The sequence below is a fragment of the Astatotilapia calliptera genome, chromosome 4, assembly GCF_900246225.1.
Source record: "Astatotilapia calliptera chromosome 4, fAstCal1.2, whole genome shotgun sequence".
Classification (NCBI taxonomy): domain Eukaryota; kingdom Metazoa; phylum Chordata; class Actinopteri; order Cichliformes; family Cichlidae; genus Astatotilapia; species Astatotilapia calliptera.
This window is the reverse complement of record NC_039305.1, coordinates 28,387,977-28,410,718: the sequence shown is the minus strand read 5'-3', so window position 1 is coordinate 28,410,718 and position 22,742 is coordinate 28,387,977.

The following is a 22,742-nucleotide window of genomic DNA, read 5'->3' as shown; positions in this document are numbered from 1 at the left end:
ATTCATCTTTTCAAAAACATTCCCCCACAATATTTCACCATTATTTAGTCAAACATGGAGACTCGTTTTTGCTTTTTTGCTGTAGTGGTTCTTCGAATATTTGGGAAGAAAAAAAAAAACAAGCACACAATCCTGCGACTTTTACTCAAAGTAGTGAATCTCATCAGCACTCATTCATTGTGCAGCAACTTTATTATGCTTCCTAAATGAACTTACAGGAACATCACTCACGTTTATGGTGATATGTATCCTACCCTGTGTGACAGTGTTTGCATACACATAATCCTGTAACAGTCGGCAGCAGAAGTGGAAAAGAGCAGTTGCCTCTGCAGAGATAAACAGTGGGCTTGTTCACTAAGAAAATAGATATCATTAGCTAGCTGCTGCACACACACACACACACACACACACACACACACACACACACACACACACACACACACTGAAAATAGAGATCATTAGCTGGCTGTTTAGTATTCATACCAGTCCACGCTACCTCTCCTCCATGCACACATTGAGACAGAAATTAGCCAGCAGCACCTGACACTTCATCATGATGTCACAGTGGGATTCGGGTGTGTAGGTGTCCATCTGTATGTGTGTGTGTATGTAACACATTAGAGGCTGGGAGGAATGAAAAGCTTCCAGCCATTAGCTACCTAACACACCCTCTGCTTCCTGAAGAGAGATGGGGACAGAGAAACAAAGAAGATGAATGGACATTAGTCAGGGAAGACTTGGACGTACAGTGGAGAAGACGAATAACAAAATATTTACAATCTGAAGGGTGTGTTTGTTGACCTGAGTCAACTTATTTGATCATTATTTAAAGGACACTACACTGAATATCTTTCAAACTACCGTATGTTGAATATTATGCAACACTAAGCAGGAATTTTTATTCCTGTGTAGCAGGGTATATATAATAAATGCATAAAGCTAAACAGATAAATTAAACAGATAGTCACAAGCCTTGATGACTTGACTTTTATGCTCATTATATATGGATTCAAAACTGCTAATCTTGATGCTGCACACAAAGTGATGGATACACTTCTGCTGCTTTCTCCAAAAGTTGATTCTGTTCATCTGGACGTAGCGTTTTGTGGGAGAAACGTTTCGTCACTCATCCAAGTGACTTCTTCACGTTCTGCTGCTTTCATTATTCATAATCATGTTTCACATCCCTCAAACCTGCTATAAATGGTGGCTAATGTAAGACAACTTGCAACCTTTGGGACTGAAATGTAAATCCAAGTGCAGTGAACTGCAGTCCTTAAACCGTCACCTGAACACCAAAAGCAAATCAATCCCTGCAGACTCCCGTATTAAAAACCAAGCTTGTCCAGCATTAAAAAGCCTGTCATTGGTCTCATAGAAAGATGGTTTTGGCATCTATAGACAGTTTACTCCTTCATCACTCTATGGAGGGGCAATTTATAACTCGTTTGGCCACAAATTACATGTGTAGCCATGTTTTTTGACAGGTGGCATTTGGTGCAATCAGCTGCAGCTGAAAGCTGTCTGTTAGTTAGTTAATTTCACTGATGTTGACATCAGATTTGCTGACTTGGTGATTTCTGGAAATGTTGTTAGAATAATCTATGAAATAATATAGCTAACTGTCTGGAACAGGCATTGTATTGTTGTTTTTACAGGGTGGAATAATTGTACAGCAAATGACTTCAATGATTAAAAAACTAAAACAAGACCACAGACCAGCGCCTGCTCAAATTTACTTTTTTCAATGGATTAACTCTACATTTATGAGAATGCATCAACTTGTTGAAAGACGTTGCACATATACAATGTTGAAAAATGTATATGTGCAACATTCTTTTTTATAGTAAAAACCTTTAAAAAATTACTTACCTTTACCTTTAACTTTACTGTACCAGCACTTATTAAATGATTTAAGTGAGTGTATATTTAAGTGAGGTTATCCCCATTCATCCTTTATGTTGCTATCACTTGGTATTGCTACATATATCATATATCAGAGAAGTACAGGCTAAGTCCTTTGGAGAACAGGCTAAAACAATCAAGCTGATTAGGCACATGAGTTAATACATGAACACAGTACAGAAAGGCAATGGAAATAACACCAGAAGACTGAAGCACCAGCTCCTAGTTGACAACACTGTACACCAGGACTCTTGTACCAGGCAGACCAACCTGAGGACCACCTGGATTGACTATAAGAAATGTCCCACAAATGGACACTGGAGTGCTTAGCACTGTATCAAAGCCAATAGCTTTGATAACAATCATCAGGAATTAAATGACAACATTGGAGGCCAAAACCAAGGCAATAGCACAAGTCACCATCGTGTGTAGAGCAAGGCCAAGATGCTAGTTGGGATAGGCCCCAATCCACTTAGCCAGCTGATCACTAACAACAGATACAGATATAGTTTCAAGTGTGGAGTGACGATCAGCCACTTCCTGTACATGGATGGCATCAAGCTGTATGCCGAAAGTGTGTGGGCATCAACTTACTGATCCACGTCACCAGGATCTTCAGTGAGGATATCAGGATGTTGTTTGGACTGGATAAGTTTGTCCAAATGGTTGCAAAGACAGGTAAGGTGATATGGACTGAAGGACCTGGATATCCCACAGGCCAAGATGCACAAAGCTCACTCACAGCCAAATGCCTCCAGAAGGTAAACTGGATGCTGAGAAACCAGATGAATGGTAGGTACAAGATTCAATACATTTGGTCTACTATGAGGCTCTATGAGCAGCAGAGAGAGGGAGGATGAGGCTTAGTGAGTGTATTTATGGAGCACCCACAAATACATTACAAAGATGCTGCCTTGAGGTGACTGTGTAATTTAGCGCTGTAAAAATAAAACTGAAATGAATTGCAAATATTTGAAGATAAGATAAGTAGATGGGCTAGTTTACAGAAACATCTGTCCTGCATATGGATGAGAAGCCCCCAAATCTCTGTTGTTCTTATCTGTCAAGGTCTTGTGGCACTTCCAGTTAAGCTGAAAGAAATGAAACAAAATAAATTAATAAATAAATTCTGCAAGTAAATTGCAAAATAAACATTCATACTGTCACTTATGTGCAATTGTGCTTGTGCGCTTACACATCCTATAGTAAATGGACTGCTTTTCTACTCTACCTGACACTCACAGCACTTTTTACAACTTCCCTCATTCACAACCATTCATACAAACACTTTTTTCTCTATACTTTCTATCAAACAAGAAACTAAACTGCACTGCACTTAGCCACTGTTATAGGCTACAAATCCAATTTAAGAATAATAAAGCCATTTTAAATTATTTCATGAACAGTAGCTATAATTACAATCATACACGGGACTGTGTTTTGTTTGTATACACACAGACAAATGTAACAACAGTTTTAGAAGTGTTGGCTCCCAAAGTCTGATTTGCATAGGCTCATCCTATCCAAAGTCGGTATACCTCACAGTGGTCCTAGAAGGACTAAATTACTATCAGCTGAAAAATTAACTTGAGCTTGTGCTGCAATGACTAATCAGTGATGTGGGTGTTTATGTTATTCATTACCAAACTAACTTAATTTAATAGTTGTAGAAGTGTGTCAGCAGAATTCAGCTGAGTAGGAAAAGTAACCTTTTTGTAAGGACCTGAACCCCTCAAGGTCCATCCATAACACCGACACTGTGTATGTGTGCGTGCTTTGCACCCGTACAGTTAATGGATGTAGTATATAGTTATAACATACACTGTCTATTGACTCTCATCTGGATGGGACCATGTGTTGCAGCATTGATGGTGCCTTTGGAAGCTGCCCATTCCACAGGCACTGACACTTGCCCATAGCATCAGAGATGCAACAACCAAAATATGTGTAAGTAACAGTAAATAATAAATATAGACTGTTACTGAGCAGCATCCAGTACTAATAATGCATGATATGTTTAGAGGCAGCAGCCAACGAAGATAGTGTGTGTCTGTGAGTACCTGTGTATACACCTGTGCGTGTGAGCAAGTGTCTAATAGTAGGTGTGAGGAGTCACACAAAAACAGGCAACTACGAAACTTAGCTATAAATGAGTTCAGTGACAGTAACTATGGTACTGCACAGGCAGCTGATCTGGATACGATGTGTTGGGCTTTGAGGTTCTGAAACAGAGGAGACAAGTGTCAGGTGGTTTCAGGAGGGAGGACAAGTGAACAGGTGGTATTGAGTCTCTGTCTTACTTGTGAGCAGGTTGGAGGAAATGTGTGTGGGGGGGGGGGGGGGGGGGGGGGGGGAAACTGCCGGCGGGTTCTGGGTGAGGGACCTTATGGCTATGATCCAGGGTTCCAGGGAGTTCCAAGTCCAGAGGGGATGGCAGGAGGGCAGGCAGGTGGAGCAGGTAACCAGAATGGTGAGTGACTGGTGGAGACACACTGCACAGATGAGTAATGGTCCGGGAGGTACTATGACATAAGAGAAGAGAATTAGCACGACGAGAGTAAACTACAAAAGGAGCACAACTTAAACTAAGGTTAGCAGATGTTCTGGTGACGACTCGTTGAGAGCATCAGTTTTAAATACTGCCAGCTGAATTTCAACAGGTGTGGAGAATAGTCAGGCATATGAGGCTCCACCCAGGGGAGGAAACCTGTTAGAGAAACAGCCACTCACCTGGACCATGACACCAAGGACATGAAGTAGGCATGGAGGCGATCCAGGCCCCAGACATCCGTAGGCCCCCCAGAGCACGAGAGCCCAAAGAGGACCACTGCAAGCGCAATCAGGCCACCCACCTGGAAAAGAGCTGAGGTGAGCCCCAGATGTGGGTCACCCAGCAGCCACGGTGCAGTAGCCACAGTGGGTTGCAACGACAAGCCTGGAGTCTCTGTCGGCAGCTGGCTATGCTAGAGCAGACCAAGACCCGAGGGCCCGACAGAGTTCGGGGGCCAGCAACCACTGGGAGTGAGCCAGTACACACCCGAGCACCCAGCCCTGGACACAGCGAACCACCACATGCTTGTTTTTAATGCAGTGCGCCCTGAGAACACTACTGATTTTCTGCATTGTTCCTTGCTCACAGAGATTTCTCCAGATTTTGGTAATTATAATTATTTGATGTTATTATCTACTGTAGAAGATGAGATACTCAGTCTTCATAATGTTACATTGATGAATATTATTGTCCAACAATTTGCATAAAAATACAATTTGTAAATACAATGTTTTCTTTTTGCAGATTTGAGAGACTCTGCCTCTCTAAGGTCTTCTTTTATACTCAATCGTGCTCGTGAGTGTCACCTCCTGCATTGTTGATCAACAGTTTTGGAGTTTTTGGACTTTCTAGTTTTATTTACTTAAATGTTTTCTGTTGGATTCTTTTATCCCTCAGTGTTATTTATTCCCGAGTTCTTAGTTCTTAGTTATACTTTTGTTCATATTTTCTTTATGTATTTTCTTTGCATTCAGTCTCAAGTTTATAGTTCCAGTTTGTATTAGAATTTAATTCTTCCTTCAGTGTTCCTTATTTTGTCTTGTCTTGTCTTAATTTTTTAGATTTAATTGTTATTTGTCCCCTTATTTTGTCATCTTATTCTTTTCAGTTGTGTCTTGTTTCCCCCAGCTGTCTCCATATGATTGCCTTTTGTATACATATATAGCACTGTCTTCCTCTTAGTCTTTGTCAGAGTGTCTGTCCACCTCCCTAGTGTATTTTCCTAGTGTTCCTCCTGCTTGTTCTGGTTAGGTTACTTTGGGGAAGGTAAGGTAAGTGACGGAAGTGAGAGGTAAGTGACGGAAGTGACGGACAAGGTAAGCGACTCATGTTGTAACTGACGTCAGACGCTGGAGATTTTGGCGGAAAATTAAAGCAAATGGTAGTTTAGATTTGAACAAATTTATTTAAGCTTCAGTATTACCAAATACACTTATCAATTGTCTTATAACTAATACTATTTGTCTAAATAATCTCCAACACCCTGGAGAACAACGAGGAGAGTTTAGAGGCTCTCCAAGATTATATTGATCAGTGCTTTCAGGATCTCGTGATGAAGAAAACCCAGTGTGCAGCTTCCCCGGCCAAACCTGAGACGCCGTCATCGAAAAGACAACGCCCGGCAGATTCCCCCGGCTCAACATCGCCAGCCGGCAAAGATATTGCCGACATACTGGAGTCAATCGACAAGCGATTGTCCAGTTTCGACGCAAGGCTGTCCTTGGTGGAGATTCTTCACCGAGAATTTAAATGCTTGCGAGAATCCCTGGAGTACAGCCAGCAGCAGGTGGAAACGCTTGCTGCTGAAAATGCCACGCTAAGGGAGTCGGTGAAATGTCTCACAGATAATGTTACCCAGCTCAATAGAGAAAATAAAAAAATAAAAGAAACAGTTATCGATCTACAAGCTCGTAGCATGCGTGATAATCTGGTATTTTCTGGTATTCCAGAAGCCGCTGGAGAGGACGTGGAGACCACGGTAAAAAGCTTCATCAAAACCCACCTGAAGCTGCCGGAGGACACTGTGAAGAACATCGTCTTCGATCGGGTACATCGCCTCGGCCCCATTCGGGTTACGGCCGGGAGACCACGTCCTATCGTGGCCACTTCAAACAAAAGCAACATGTGAAAAGCCGCGGCAGGGAATTAAAAGGAACGGACTTCATCGTGAACGACCAGTTCCCCAAAGAGATCTTGGAACGACGCAGGGTCCTCTTCCCAATCCGACGCGGCTTCATCCAGAAGGGCTCCCGCGCTGTCATCGCTGTGGACCGGCTGTACGTGGACGGACAGCTCCACCGCGACCCCAACATCACTCCGTGGCTGTATTAACCTCACACCAGATAAGAATCAGCTACACCATTTCCCTATCCACTCACACTAACTTGCATTAACATCTGTTTAACTTACCGGTATCAAATCGCATCTTAAAGTGTGATTTCATAGCAGAATTAACACCGTCACTCTCCGTCAGTGATTTAATTGGAATGTTTACGTTTTGTTTCTGTTTTTTTTTTCTTCTCGTTTTTTTTTCCTCTCTTTCCCCCCTCTTGGTTTTATGCTGCTCACCCCTGTCCTTGGTTTCTTTCTTTATTCCTTTCACTGCCTCGATCACCTGCTTCGACACTCATCCACAAACATCCTTTATTTCAACACATACAACACATACCATGCGCTCAACGGCAGCACATTTACATCAGTCAGACAGCGCACACAGTCGTTTAGGATACACACACTTAAGCCAAGCCTACTCATATTAGTAAATATGCAAACACATAGTCAGACTCAGGGAGCATCTCGCCACACATTTTTTCTCTCTCTCCTTCTCTTTATTTATGAACAAGTGACGTATTCTCTCCACCTGGCTAAGCGACGCACACAGCATACATCCCTAGTTATACACAAACATCTATGGGTACACTGAGGTTCATTACATGGAATATAAATGGAGCTGGCTCCAGAGAAAAGAGGTTAAAAATATTTAACCAACTCAAAAAACTACAGGCGGATGTTGTCCTATTACAAGAGACCCACAGACCTCTTAGAGGTTCGAATGAACTTAAAACACCTGAGTTTCCTAATGTGTTCTCAGCTTGTTATAATTCTAGACAAAGGGGAGTAGCAATTTTGGAAAAACTTACACATAAATTTTGCATCTGATATGCCTGTGGCAAACTCTCAAGAGACCCCAGAACAGACTGTATTGGGAAATCCATCAAGGAAAAGGGGAGTAGCAATTTTAATACATAAAAATATTAATTTCACAGTACTCGATACAGTTATAGATCCAGAGGGCAGATTCTTAATCATTAAACTATCTACACGTGATAAAAAGCAATGTATTGCAAGTGTATATGGTCCAAATGTTGATGATCCCTCATTCTTTCACGGTTTTTTCAGTGCACTCTCTGAACACTTAGATGGCACACTTGTTCTTGGAGGCGACCTCAACCTTGGACTAAATGAAGACATGGATAGGCTCAATACAGCGGGAACTCAGCGTAATTGGCAGTCCACAAATATAATCAAACAGTATATGAGCGACTTTGGTCTTTGCGATGCATGGCGCTCCCTTCACCCCACCAGTAAGGAATATACTTTTTTCTCACATGTCCATCACTCCTACTCTCGTCTGGATTATTTTTTGGTCAGCAGCTCACTGCTGAACGACATTTCAGACACTGAGATTCACCCTATAGCTGTCAGCGATCATGGTCCTGTATCTTTAACACTAATGCACAAGAATAATACTACGCCAAGAAAAAACTGGAGATTTAATATATCACTACTTAAAGATGAAGACTTTATTAAATATTTTAAAAAAGAGTGGACTTCATATTTGGACTATAATGACACTCCCGAAACATCAGCTTCTGTTCTATGGGAAGCAGGGAAAGCTGTGATGAGAGGTAAAATAATTTCTTTCTCATCACATAAAAAGAAAAAAGAAAACAAAAATATTCAGGAATTAGAAAAAAACATCAAATCACTAGAAGAAGCCTACGCGTCCCACCAAGATCAGGAAACATTGAACAAAATATGCAAAACAAAACTAGAATTAAATGAGATAATTGATAAAAAAAACAAAATTCTTAGTACAAAGACTACGCCTACAAAATTATGAACATGGTAATAAATCCGGTCAATTTCTAGCAAACCAGCTAAAAATAAATAAAGAAAAAAACAACTATATGTGCTGTTCAAGATTCATCTGGGAACACAATATATGATCCGATACAAATAAACAACATTTTCAGGGATTTCTATAAAACGTTGTATTCACCACAAATAAACCCATCTAAAAAAGAAATTGATCAGTTTTTGGACAACATAACTCTTCCAAAATTATTGGACACTCAAGCAATGGCACTGGATTCACCACTGACACCAGGTGAACTCCAGGAAGCCCTGATAAGTATGCCCAATAATAAGGCTCCAGGTCCAGATGGCTTTCCTGCAGAATTCTACAAAGAATTCTGGTCGATTCTAGCACCAGTTTTCTACAGAACATTGTTGGAAATTAAAGAAAAGGGCAGACTTCCATCAAATATGAATTCTGCAAACATTAATCTCCTGCTAAAACCAGGCAAAGACCCTGTATATCCCTCAAGCTATCGTCCAATATCCCTTATAAATGTAGACCTTAAAATAATCTGCAAAGCTCTCTCAAAGAGACTGGAGAAAATAACCCCCCTCTTAATTCATCCTGACCAAACTGGTTTCATAAAAGGTAGGCACTCATCAACAAATACACGTAGATTACTTAATTTGATAGACTACTCATACAGTAAAAACCTAGAAACTACAATATTCTCTTTAGACGCAGAAAAAGCATTTGACAGAGTTAACTGGAAATTTCTATTTGCAACTTTACACAAATTTGGTTTTGGATCCTCTTTCATAAACTGGTTAAAAATATTGTATAATTCCCCAACAGCTTGTGTCAGAACAAATGACCAGACATCCTCCAGCTTCTGTCTCTTGAGGGGCACCAGGCAGGGATGCCCACTCTCCCCTTCACTGTTTGCAATTTTTATTGAACCACTAGCAGCAGCAATTAGACAGAATTCAGTAATTAAGGGCATAAAATGCAAGAACGTGGAACATAAAATCAGCCTTTATGCGGATGATAAAGTAAAAAGTAAAAAGTGTGTAAAGTGTGCGTGTTAGTCCCCATAGGGAAATAGTTCCTCTGCATTTAACCCATTCACCCAGTGAAGCAGTGGGCAGCCGCCAGTGCAGCGCCCGGGGAGCAGTGTGTAGGGACGGTACCTTGCTCGGGGGTACCTCAGGGTAGCCGTTCAGTGGAGTCGAACCCCCGACCTTCCGATCATGGGGCCACCACTCTACCTACTGAGCTATCCCTGCCCCTGTGTTACTCTTTCTCCAAAATTCACAAACCAATATCTCTGGGGTGATTGAATTGATAAACTCTTTTGCAAGAATATCAGATTACTCAATTAACTGGTCAAAATCTACAGTCCTACCGATTAATTGCTTCTTCCATAATTCCTCTTCTACACCACTGCAATCGGGAAATATAAAATATTTAGGTATTAATGTTTCTCCCAAGCTTGCAGATCTAACTAAATTAAACCATATCCCACTTTTAAAGAAGGTAGAAGGTGATCTGGCTAGATGGAAATGTTTACCCATATCACTCATGGGAAGGGTTGCCGCTATAAAAATGACGGTCTTATCAAAAATAAATTATTTATTCTCAATGATCCCAACTAAACCGCCACAAGATTGGTTCAGATCTCTAGATTCATGTATGTCCAAATTCCTTTGGAAAAATAAACCCCCACGTATAAGCTTAAAAACACTACAAAAGACCAAGGATAAAGGAGGACTAGAACTGCTTAACTTTCAGCACTACTTCTTAGCCAACAGGCTTCAGTTTATCTCAGGATGGCTAAAACATACCCTCTTAGATGAACCTTGGCTAGATGTAGAACAAGCACTTTGCAATAATCTAGAGATCTCAGACCTACCATTTATCAGCTCAAACATCCAACGACATGAATGCTTTAAAAGCATCAACATCAGCTCTTCTCTGACAGCATGGTGGGAGTTTCTAACATTGACGGCGTCTTCATTAATCCCATGCAAACGTACACCTATCTGGAACAACCCTGACATATTACAAAACAATAATATGATAAACTTTTCAGATTGGAGTGGTAAAGGAATCAAATATTTAGAACATATACTAGAAGGAACAGAATTTATTTCATTTGACGGACTAGTTACACAATATGGGATCAACAAGAAAAGATTTTTAGAATATCAACAAATTAAATCCATAGTAAAAAAGAAATTTAAACCGGGTCAAGTTGAACTACAAACACCACCAAGTGTGGTTCAGTTTCTTACTCTTAAAACCCCCAAATTACTATCCAAAATATACAGAATGCTTTCTAAAACAGATGAATCAATATCACTTCCTATTGCAAAATGGGAAGCGGATTTATCAGTTAACTTAGACCTAAACTTCTGGTCTCAGATTTGCTTAAAAACCTTTCATCTAATTAGAAATCCCAGTCTTCAATTAATTCAATACAAAATATTACATAGAGTGCACTATACAGGTCATCGGATGTTCAAGATGGGCTTTACGTCTACCAACAACTGCTCACACTGCCAAACCAATTAACCGGACAATTATATCCACGCTCTTTGGTTCTGTCCACCAGTTCAGAAGTTTTGGCGCGAGATATGTGAAGACTTATCGAAGTGTCTGAAATGTAACATTCCAACTTCCCCCTTAGTGTGTTTGTTGGGCAGCTTAGATAATGTCACTTCAGAAAAGAATATCGCCCATATGGTTTTCACTGCCCTATGCATAGCCAAGAAAACAGTCCTCATGAACTGGAAAAATAAAAATAATCTTAATTCTAACCAATATAGAAATTATCTATTAGATTACATTAGTCTTGATACAGCCTCTGCCACCACATCAGATCAATTGCTCTGGGCTCCTTTGATCAGCTCCATCACCTAGTGGGGGTGGGGGGTCATAGTTTGGTCCCGCCTTCACTGTTGTGATTGGTGTGGGGGTAGGGACAGGCTTAGGGCGTCGGGGGGTTCCCCGGATGCATCTTCCTTGGGGGGCTCAACCCGGGGTAGCGGTCATGTCCGGTTAGGGGCTCTGTTGGCTCTCAGGTGACTGTTTCCTCGCGGCTGTGTGCAGCGGGGCTAGGGGAGGGTCTGTGCTGACGGACGTGGGTTACTGACCTGGTAGCCTGGCTGCCCCTGGGTGGGTCCGGGATGGGCGTGAGGTTCTGGGGGCGCTCCGTCTCTGGGCTGGGACCCGGACCGGGCCTCGGGGGCTTGGGTCCTGGTTGGTGTGTTGCCGGGGTTGTGGGCGGGTGGGTGCATGGGGGCCCAGCCCTGGAGCAGGGTGCCGCCGGTGCATCGAGCCACCTGGGGGGCTCTTCAACTGGTGGGGGAGATTGTCACATCTTGCAGGAGCTTTCCTCTCCTCAGGAGCTCCCTCTGCAGGAGGGGGAGATACAGGAGAGGTGGAGGAAGATCTCAGCCTGGGTGTTTATTGTCTTATGTAGTCTGGAAGATGAGTGGATGGTGGAGTGGGTGCAGTTTTCTCTGTGGTGGGGTTGGGTGGACTGTCCCGGGCTCTGTGGGGCCGGGAGGCGCTGCTGCACTGGGCCCCGGTCTGGATGGGCCTGGGCCCCCTTTCCCTGGCGGGTCGCGGAGTATGGGGGTGTCTACTGGGGTCAGCGGGGGAGCTGGCCCCAGGGAGGGGTCACTTGCCCCTCCCTTCCTTCCCTCCCCATCTCCAGCTGCCTCCCTCTTCCCGCTCCACCACAACCACCCACACATGCAGGACCTTGGAGTAGGGGTATGTCACCAGGGTGCAGAGGAGGCTACCCCCCCCCCCCCCCCCCCTCTGTCCCCTTCTGGCTGCCTCTGCCTCAATTTTATCCCACAACTTAGACATTCACATTACTCACACTCTCATTACACATACATATAGGATCTTGGGGGTGGGCACAATACACGGAGTCCAAAGTACCATCAGGGTGTACACCCCACCCCTGGCGTCGTTGCCCACCTCTCAATTTTAAATACACGTAGACATTGAGGGCTAGCAGGAGGGACCACGCGCTTACCTGCTGCTCTCTGGCAGGTAGCTCCAAGCCCTCCTGGGTTTTAAATGCACCTTAGAACACACATGCATCAACACTACAATGAGCGGGTGGAGGGAGGTTTGGAGTCTTCTCTCACCCCCCCGTTCTCTGCGGCCTGCTGGAGCGGGGGCGCTCGGAGGAGGAGTTGGCCGTCCGACTGGGGTCTGGAGTGTGGGGCCTTCCTGCTGCTGCGGAGTCGGGGCGGTCTGCCTCCCCCCACCGCAGGGAAAAGGGTAACACCACCTGGGTCTGGGTGCAGTTCCCCCCTCCAGGGGCAAGGGCACCTAGACCCGGTTTGTAGAGTACGCTTGGGGAGTGTGATCGTGTGTACAGCGTCTCTTTATGTCTATCTCCACGTTGGTTGAGTGTGGAGTAAGTGCATATGAGAGCATGAGGGTGGGAATGGATGTTTGTATCTGTGTGTGCCTGTATGTCTGTGTCTATATGTCAGGTTGGGTGTCAGGCGCCACCTCTCTGGGGACATCTTAGGCCCTCCAAGGTTTGGAGGCCTATCTCCCCCTACCACCACTTCCCCTGCCAGTGGTGGACCCCCTCAGACATCGGTGCGTTGGTGGTTCTTTGTGTCCGGGGATGGGGGTCCAGGTACACACCGGCTCACTCCTTGGCGGCCGCTTATCGGGGCCTGGAGCCTGGGGCTCGCTCGGGCCACTTCGGAGGAGGGGTGCCCCCGGCCTCTCGGCCTGGGGCTCGGTCACTCAGGCGCGGCTGGCTGCCGGCGGAGCTCACGGGCACGTCACTGCAACTCCCCCTGGCTTCTGCTCCGCGGCTGCTGAGTGACCCCTCATCTGGGACTCTCCTCAGCTCTTTCTGGGACAGTGGCGCGGCTGCCCCTCTGTTGGTCTTCCTTGGTCTCTTGTGTTCTGGGGGCCTCTGGATGTCTGGAGTTTTGATCTCCTCCATACCTGCTTCATGACCTGGAGGACGGGGCTGTGGCCCCCCCACACCCTCTAGCAGATTATTACATGAAGGAACCTTTTAAAAAAAACAAAACAAGCGTGTCCATGCTCACAGGTGTACACACAGGTGATCACACCCACAAACTACACCCTTTTTGGCTCCTACCTCAAAGCACACTGTGTTCTGTTGATCTTATGTGCTGCACAATAATGTTTAATATTTAGTATTTACTGTCATATTCCCATATATCATTGTGATGTTGTTTATTCTATTACTCTTGTTCTCTTCTGCTTGTTTTCTTTTTTCTTTCTCAGCAGGTGACCCAGGTGATTGATATATGCATTTTTTTTCCTCTGCCCGTTCTGTTGGTTTTTGTCTTTTGCCCTTCTCCCCCGTCCCTCTTCTCAGCTGTTTCTCTTTCCCTCTTTCTTTCTCCCCTTCTTTCCCCCAGTCAAGTCTGTCCCGTATTCAGTAAGTGAAAATAAAATAAACAATAAAAGGTGAATCAAATGGACCATTACGGCAAGGCTGGGATGGTCAATTTGGTAAAGTAAATCTGTTGGGCATCTTTCTTTGCCTTTAGACAACAATTCTGATGGCAAAAGAGCCAAACCGGACAGGTTTTTGGATTTTTTAAAAACTATTTATCTGCTACTGAAGGTCTGTCTTCCATCTGAATCTGTAAAATCTAGAAACCGTTACACCTGACCTGTTAACCTAAATAGCAAAGTGTTCCTCCAGTTGTTTCTTTTTAGTACCCTAACCCTAACCCTCCTTTTTCAACCATTTCAAGTATTGCTGATCAAATTCAAAATGCTCAAACTGAACCATAAAATGTCTGATTCTAAACATTTGCCTTGTTCTACATATTCTATTGTTAATCAAACATGGATTTTTGATTTGCAAATCATTGTATTTTTATTCACATTTCCCACAATGTCCATTTTTTTTTTTAGAACTTGGGTTATACATGGTAGTGCAGGCAATACTGCACTGTAATAGTGCTGAACAGACAGTAGTCGTGTAGGTGTGATTGTCTCTGTATATATATATATATATATATATATATATATATATATATATATATATATATATATATATATATATAAATAAAAAGAGTCCTGGATGATTACTGAATCTTGAATCAGTTCAAAATAATAATTTGGTAAGGAAAGTGTTAATAGGAGTGGGCGCCACTAATATGAGTGGTTTTCTGACGTTATGCATATATTTTACAATAGATATTTGGAGTGTAAAATACAAACAGAATTACGTTGCAGTGGCGTAGAAAAGTGCTGAATAAAAACACATTTGCATCTCTTCTTGTCTGCATGTCTGTAGACACTCATTCTGTCCTCCTGTTTGTAGCTGAAGAAGATAAAAAAGGCTTAAAATGTTTGAAAAGAGACAATAACAGAGATGAAAACATGACATGAAAAGCAGGAGGGAGGAGAACGCTGCAGGCTTTTTGTTCCTCCTTGAAACTTTATAGATACACACATGCAAATAAAGGCATGCACAGACATTACACACTCAAATTTGCATAGATTTTATTTTTGCACAGTGTAGACAAACACACCATATAGGCACATATATATGCACAATCGGTAACATGCTTATGCGTGGATACACACAGCATGACATGTCTAGTGGGTAAATGTGTATGTGTAAAGTTGGCACAGCTGCAGCTCTGGTTGATGGGGGATCTGTAACTGTACTGCCTCAGGGTTAAGTCTGGTGGTGTGTGTACACGTGTGTACATGCTTTAAATGATTAACACAGCAGTGTGAGTTTGTATATCATTGTGTGTATGTGTGTCAGTCCGTTTGAGTGTGTTGGCAGGTCTTGACCCCCATCAGTCTCACTCATAACTCACTTAACAGAACCAGAGGGGTCCTCTTGCAACACAAGCTCCCAGGTTAGGGTGTGTGTCTTCTGGTACATCTATCGTTGCGAGGACCAATTTGACATTTTAATTTTTTTAAAGATCCTTGTGAGGGTTAAGATTTTTAAGGATCGAGTTTTCTGGCTGTCACTAAGATTATGTAAGGGTCAGGGTTGCGAGTCCGATTTGGGGTATTGTTAAGTAAGAGCTTGCATTTTGTCATGAAATTAATGCTTTCACAATTCATACATGTTCAGCAGCATTACATACTTACTTACTTGGAATGGCACTACCTTAGTACAAGATACCAAAAATAACGTCTCTAACTTAAACATGTAACACAGGCTTTGGCCTCTACTACCGTATTTTTCGGACCATAAGGCGCACTGTCGATGAATGGGTCTGTTTTCATACATAAGGCGCACTGGATTATAAGGCGCATTAAGCAAAACGAAACAGTCAGATATGTCAAACTTTACTCAACTCATTCTTCTTGCTTCTTCTTGCTTCATTAGTGTTTAATTCTCTTGCAGCTGCTCTATTCCCATGTTTTTACAGTATATAAATGACTAACCTCGTATTGTGGATGTATTATCTCAGTTATTCTTCTGATTGAAGTTTGGTCCGTTTACAGCATCCTGCCATGTGATTGCATTTGTCCCTAACCATCAGGAACCCTCATGTTAACTTTTATCAAGTGGAAAAAAGTTAGCATTCATCCTCCAGCTTCACTGTTTTTATCTTATGCTAACATAGCTGTGTTACTAGCCACCACGTATACCAGCTAGTCCAACTTCAGTAACCTACAAAAGTCACTACTGTTTAGTTTTCTGTCTCAATTTATGTTGGAAGTGATAGCAGAGCTGTACATTTTAGTTTTTAAGAAATCTCTCAGTCAGAACATGCTATATCATGTTTAGTTAAAAACTAGCGAGCTAACTTCCTTCTAGCTTCTAACTCTGTTAAACTTCATAAATCCTGTTTTCATGGATGCCTGGATGTTAAACTTTATTGTTACACCTGGTAAAGCAGCAACACTGATCATTTTATTAAAGATGAAAGAATTCAGACAGTTTTTAACTCTTAGTGACGCCGCAGTGTTCGCAGAGTCTGTGAGGCTCCTAACTACGGTAGGCGTAATGCTCCGACAATCCATCAAGCGGTGCAGCTTTGTAGCTTAGCAAAGTTGTACTAAAACATTTTTTGACAGATTTTCGAGAGCCGTGTGATTTTAAGTGCGCCTTATAAGCCCGAATAATACGGTATAACATATTGGAGCACACTCATGGGCGCATTGGCATAGTGAAAACTAAAGTTTGCTGATGCAGTCCTATGAAAAAGTTAATGCTTCAATAGAACTTAAGAGGGTAATTTGCAGCTAGATACTGCTAATCTAATGCACTTGAATAGCTGATTATTAAATGACTTCTTTGAAAGCAGAAGCATTCAGGTTTTTAACAAAATGCCACAATCTTCCCGGGATGCCCCAGCAAATTCACCACACGGACAGACTGTAGTAGTGCAACACACTCAGGAAATTGCAACAGACTCTACACACCTTAATTAGCATGACAAAGATCATGAGAGTACAATTACAAAAAGAATGAACAAGTATGGCTTGTTTGTAAGGGTTACCATGAGAAACCCTCTTCTCTTTAAAAATAGAAGCATTGCTTATTTCTCAAAAGCTGCTTTTCAACAAACTGTAAGACTTCTGGAACAATGCCCTTTGGACAGATGGTGACATCATAGTGGAGATGTCTGAGCATAATGCAAATGTGGCATACACCTCATACCATTGATCAGTTTAGGTTTGTTTAAGAACCCTATAACCCGGGCATCCTTGCAGTCATTGAGTCAATCATGAACTATTCTGTATACCAAAGTATTCTAGAATTAAATATGAGGTCATGCATCTGAAAGAAAAACAATGAAGTTGTTGCAGTGGTTAATACACAAGTAATGTAGCACGTTTTTCCAATCACGGAAAAACTTTAACTGTATATAAACAAAGGTTACATGGCATATTATAGCTACTTTCCAATCCCAGCCAGAATTTGTCAAGCTCTGCTAAAGAGCGTCACCAGCATAAATTGAGCTTACTGACCTGTCCTAATCGTAATCATTAACAACCTGCTCAGCACTCCTCTAATATAGATTCTTACTGTGCACCTAGCCGCGATACTGCAAAATAACCACTTTAGTCTGTACTTTTTAAAACTGTCTGCCTTATATATAAAACACAAAAAGTACAAATACTGTTACAAATTCTATACAAATTGTTACTAGTGGAACACTTACATTAAATTATACATTCTACCACCGTCTGTGCACCACTGTTGCTCATATTTGGGACATGCAAAGTTGGAATTTTAATAATGTTCGAAAAAACATGGTGAGATTGCATTTCTGGGTTTACTGTTTCATATGTTCTCCAGCCTGGTTTCTATTCAGCCTTCACTGCTGTGATAATGTAATATTTCTCATTAAACCAGGCGAAATAAGTCAAACAGACAGCACCAAAGCACAGTGTGGTCTCTCTCTCTTTGTGTGTGTGTGTGTATGTTGTATTTGTGCTGTGCTGGATGAGTGGGTGTGTTCCAGGAAGACAGGATATTCATTAATTAGGGAATAATTGATTTGGCTTGAGAATATGTGTGTGCATGTGTGTAAGTGAGAAAGTTTCACAGACAAAAAACTTTCTTTTTTCTTGTTTATTGAAAAACAGAGATGGAAAACATGTCATGAAAAGCAGGAGGGAAGAGAATGCTGCAGGCTTTTTGTTCCTCCTGCCCTGTTCTAATACCAATAAAATATTTACATTCTTTCTTCCATCTTGGACTGACTTCTTGAAATATTTGGTTTCTGCAGACTTATTGAAAAGTGATAAGAGATTTGCTTTAGATATTATGGACCATGCTGTGTCTGAAGAAAAGCTTTTCACAGATTTGTGCATTCACACTGTTAATAGGGTCTAGTGTTTGGAGAATCCTGTGCAGGATTGTTTGAAGTTGTTCTTTCTCTTCTCTCACTTGCAGCACGTAACAGTGCCATATGTGTTTTCTGCTGGTTTAGAGAAGGGTGCAGGAAACAGAACACATGACAAACTACCTCCAGTCTTCTCAGCGGACATTACACATGCTCTGTTCTAGCAAGTTGGCAGAGTGAAAGTCTGCTTAATGTCAGATTTGACATTAGCATTCTTACACGCAGCCTTGCTGGTTAGTCTGAAGCAGTTCAGTGCTGCAGTGCATGTCCTTCTGTGGTCCCAGTAATAATTTTGCTTGCCCTCTGCCTTTGTTTTCATGGGCTTTAGACAAAAATCTTGGTATTACTCCAGAAGGTGGTAATACAGTGGAAGTTGTTTGCTACGTATATTAAACATTAAACATCATAAACACCTTTCTTACATGAACTGTAGGTAAGAATGTTTCCACATGTTACACAGAAATATGATTTAAAGATAAAGTGTATGTGAATTTAGAAGCCCTAATAGTACAGTTAAAATCATATCACAGTCAACACAGCTGTCCAAATATAGTTCAGTGATTAAAATCTTTATGGTGGTTGTAGTTCATGAGGTCTAACAGCTGGAAAGTTGGTGATCCAGTTCTGGGCTCCTTCAGTCTTCAGTCTTTTGGCAGGTTACTGAACCCCAGTATCTCAGGCGTTGGTGCACAAGACTGTGTGGTCCTAGTGCCAGCCTGAAGCCCAGATAAATTAGGAGTGTTGCATCAGGAAATGCATCTGGTATAAAACCTTGACCAAATCAAACATACAGATCATAATGAATGAATATTATATAGCAGATCAGTTCCGGCATGGGTTATCAGCATCTGGCTCCAGTACTGTTGGCTGTCCAGTTTGTAACTGAAAGAGGAGAAGGGCAAGGTGTGTTAGCAATAGAGAGTGGGAGCAAAAGTTGGTGGTGAGAGTAGGGACTTTAAATGCAGAGACTATGACTGGCAAAGAGGGAGAGCTGACTGATATGATAGAGAGAATGTAGATTAACTGTGTGTGCAGGAGACCAGGACAAAAATTAAAATTACTGAGTGGAGTTTTCTCGCCAGGCCAACATTAGTTTCCTCTGGGTACTCTGGCTTAACAGGCACTTAAAGTGTATATAATACAGCACTCTTTGGTTAAGGACTTAATTAAAACACTCTATAATGTAATATTCTCACATTTATATAACATTATTTTTAATCCTTGTGCTAGCATTCAGTATGGACTTACAATACAGACATTTGTTTCATGATTATGAGCTTTTTTGTTTTTAGTTCAATAAAATACAATTGTTTTTGCAAATTTTTCTTGCAGTTCAGTTGATGAATCGAAGGGCAGAAGCAGCTGCTGACATTATGTGTGGTTGTTGGAGTCTGGTAGATGTACCCAGGCAGTCGTCAACCCCTGTTTGATCCCTGCTTTCCACACAGAACTGGTCCTCCAAATTACATTAACCAAGCAAAGCCAACTCGATATACCCCAGTGCTTGGCCAGTGTGTGTCTCTGTGTATTTATAACACTAAGAGAGTTAGCATCTTTGAGTGTGTGAGAGAGAGTGAGACAGACAGAGAAGAGGAAGGGTTAGGGAGACAGGCAGCATGGCGCCGTCACTGCACCAACCCTCCTGCTCCCACTCAGCCAAGCCACTCTGCATGTGTTCTCTAATTCAATAAGGACAACACACTGGGAAGTGTGTGCAGTTGTGTGTGTGTGTGTTTGTGTATTTTACACAGGGTCAAAGAGCCATTTAATCTGCTCCAAAACAAGTCAAGAAGAAAAAATTTGACCAAATAGAATTTTTTGAGCAACTTTACCGCACAAAAAATGTTGTTTATTTTAAACACATATAAAAATGACTTGTATTTCATTTGACCCGAATTTGTGGTAATTATAATTTTTTGTCTTTAAAACTAAAAAAAGGGAAAAAATCTAAATCTAATAATTGCTTTTCTTATTTCTAAAATATTTTTTCTACATCTAAATCTGTCCAAGTTCTGTATGAAGTCATACTTCTAGCACATTGGTAGGTAAAAAAATAACATGTCTTTGTTTAAAAAGTGAAAATGTAATTCATTTTATTTTAATTTAGTTAATTATCTGTTTATTATTTGTGTGCTGTTAGTTTTATCATCAAGTTATTATTACACCAATATTCTGCCCATACAGACTTATATGCATAAGCAAATTATTAATATTTATACTTGTAATTATTTCTAATTATAAAATTATAATTTACATATAATTATAATTCATATCTTATATATTCATAATGAACATGATCTGAAGTGTAATTAATTCTTTATTTATATGTTAAAATAACTCATTTATTTAATTCTGATCATAAAAAGTACCCATAATCTGCAATTCCTTTAATTATTTATATTATTTATTAATATATAATATTTGTATTATTTATTTAGAATTGATAACGGCATTTATAATGTAAAACATTATCAGTCTGTGTACAGGTGGATGTCAGCAGACGTAACACGGACAGTGTTTCAGTCACAGTACAGCTCTGTAACCACGACTAAAGCATGTGCATCTGTGTTTACCACTTTAAGATGATGCATGCTCATTGTAATAGCATACTACTGTTACAAACATAATATGCCATTTGAATAAGATTATTACACACACACACACACACACACACACACACACACACACACACACACACACACACACACACACACACACACACACACACACACACACACACAGTGAAACAATCAAAACACAGTGAGAGATTTACTGATGTTAAATATGTGACAAGCTTAATAACAAAATCTCTCCTCTCCCCCTCCCTCCTCTCTCGCTTCGATTCTTTGTCTATCAGAGGGCGATCAAGGTCCGCCCTATTCTTGCTCGACCATTCTCTCTTCACCACCATTGGTAAAGCAACCCTTTTCCTGGAACGTGATTGGTTGACTGAATTTCTCACTCTTTCTCTCTCTATCTCACTTTAACTCCACCTCCCGTCTTTCTTCTCTATTTTTATCCACCCCTTTCCCCTTCCTCTCTCTTTCTCTCTGTACGTCTGTCCAATCATTGTCTCGACTATCAATCAGCTCTGACAGAAAGTGAGGATCGCATGAAAAGAAGAAAGGGTGGGGGAAGAGGGGGAAACACAGCATAAGGAGCTGTTAACCCCACCCCACCCCCACCCCACCAACCCTCTCTCTCTCTCTGTTTTTCTTTGTGTTTTGCTTTTTCTCTGTTCTGAGGCAAAGTGGAATGAAAGCAGGGTGGGCATTAATCAAAGTAACCCTTTGGAACAGCCTCACACTAACGCAGAGACACACACGCACACCTACACACACACTTAAATGCACAGGTCCATGCACATGGACATAAGAACAGTCCTGCGAATAACAATGACCACAAGTGCACGTGCACACAGAAACACACACATACACATTACAGACCCTAAGTTTCCCTCTTCAAGAACAGATGCCCTCTCTCTCTCTCTCTCTCTCTCTCTCTCTCTCTCTCTCTCTCTGTGAGCTCAGCTGGTGGTAGAAGTGTATTCAATTCCCTGTAGAAGAGGAGAGCAGCTGGCACAGCTCTGTGTGTGTCTCTGTGTGTCAGGGGACATAGGGCCAGTAGGGTCTGTTCTGGCTAGGTACCACCTGACACAAACACACACACAACAAATAGATGAATGTGACACTAAAATGATGCGTGGAGCCGTGAAAGTAATGCACTGCAGTCATCATACACCCCCTCTAGCTCCAGTATTGTGGGAAGCTGGTGACATACTAAGAGTAGCCGGAGAGTAGAAAAGAAAAGGGTCAGAGAAAGAGAAGTGGTGTGAAATAACACACTCTGACAGAATGGACATATTCATGTCTTTTACTCACTAAAGTGGGCTTCTATAGTTGACGTTACATCTGTTAATTATGGAGCAGAGGAGCTGAACATACCACATGGTCGGCAGACAGTAATTTGTTTCTCTGTGTTAAAAGTCCAGTGTTTAACTAATCAAAATCTACTAAGACCTCCAGTACTTCTTGTTTTTCCTTTCAATGCTTCAATTGCTTGTATTGACTGGGAAAGCAGTGACAAAAGTCTTAGTCACGGCTTTCTTTGTAAAAAAATATAACAGGAAATCTAGGACATTAATACATGTGTATTTACAGCTAACCATATAACTAATTTGGTCCACAATTACAACTGGTCAGTTCGATGAAAGAGACTGTCCTTGGACTATTCTGCCAAACCCTTTCTCAGCCCATCTTCAGTTATTTACTCTACTAAATAAACTAGCAGCGCTCACACATGACTCTTTCTTTTTCTGTGTACGCTGGAATATTTACACCTCATT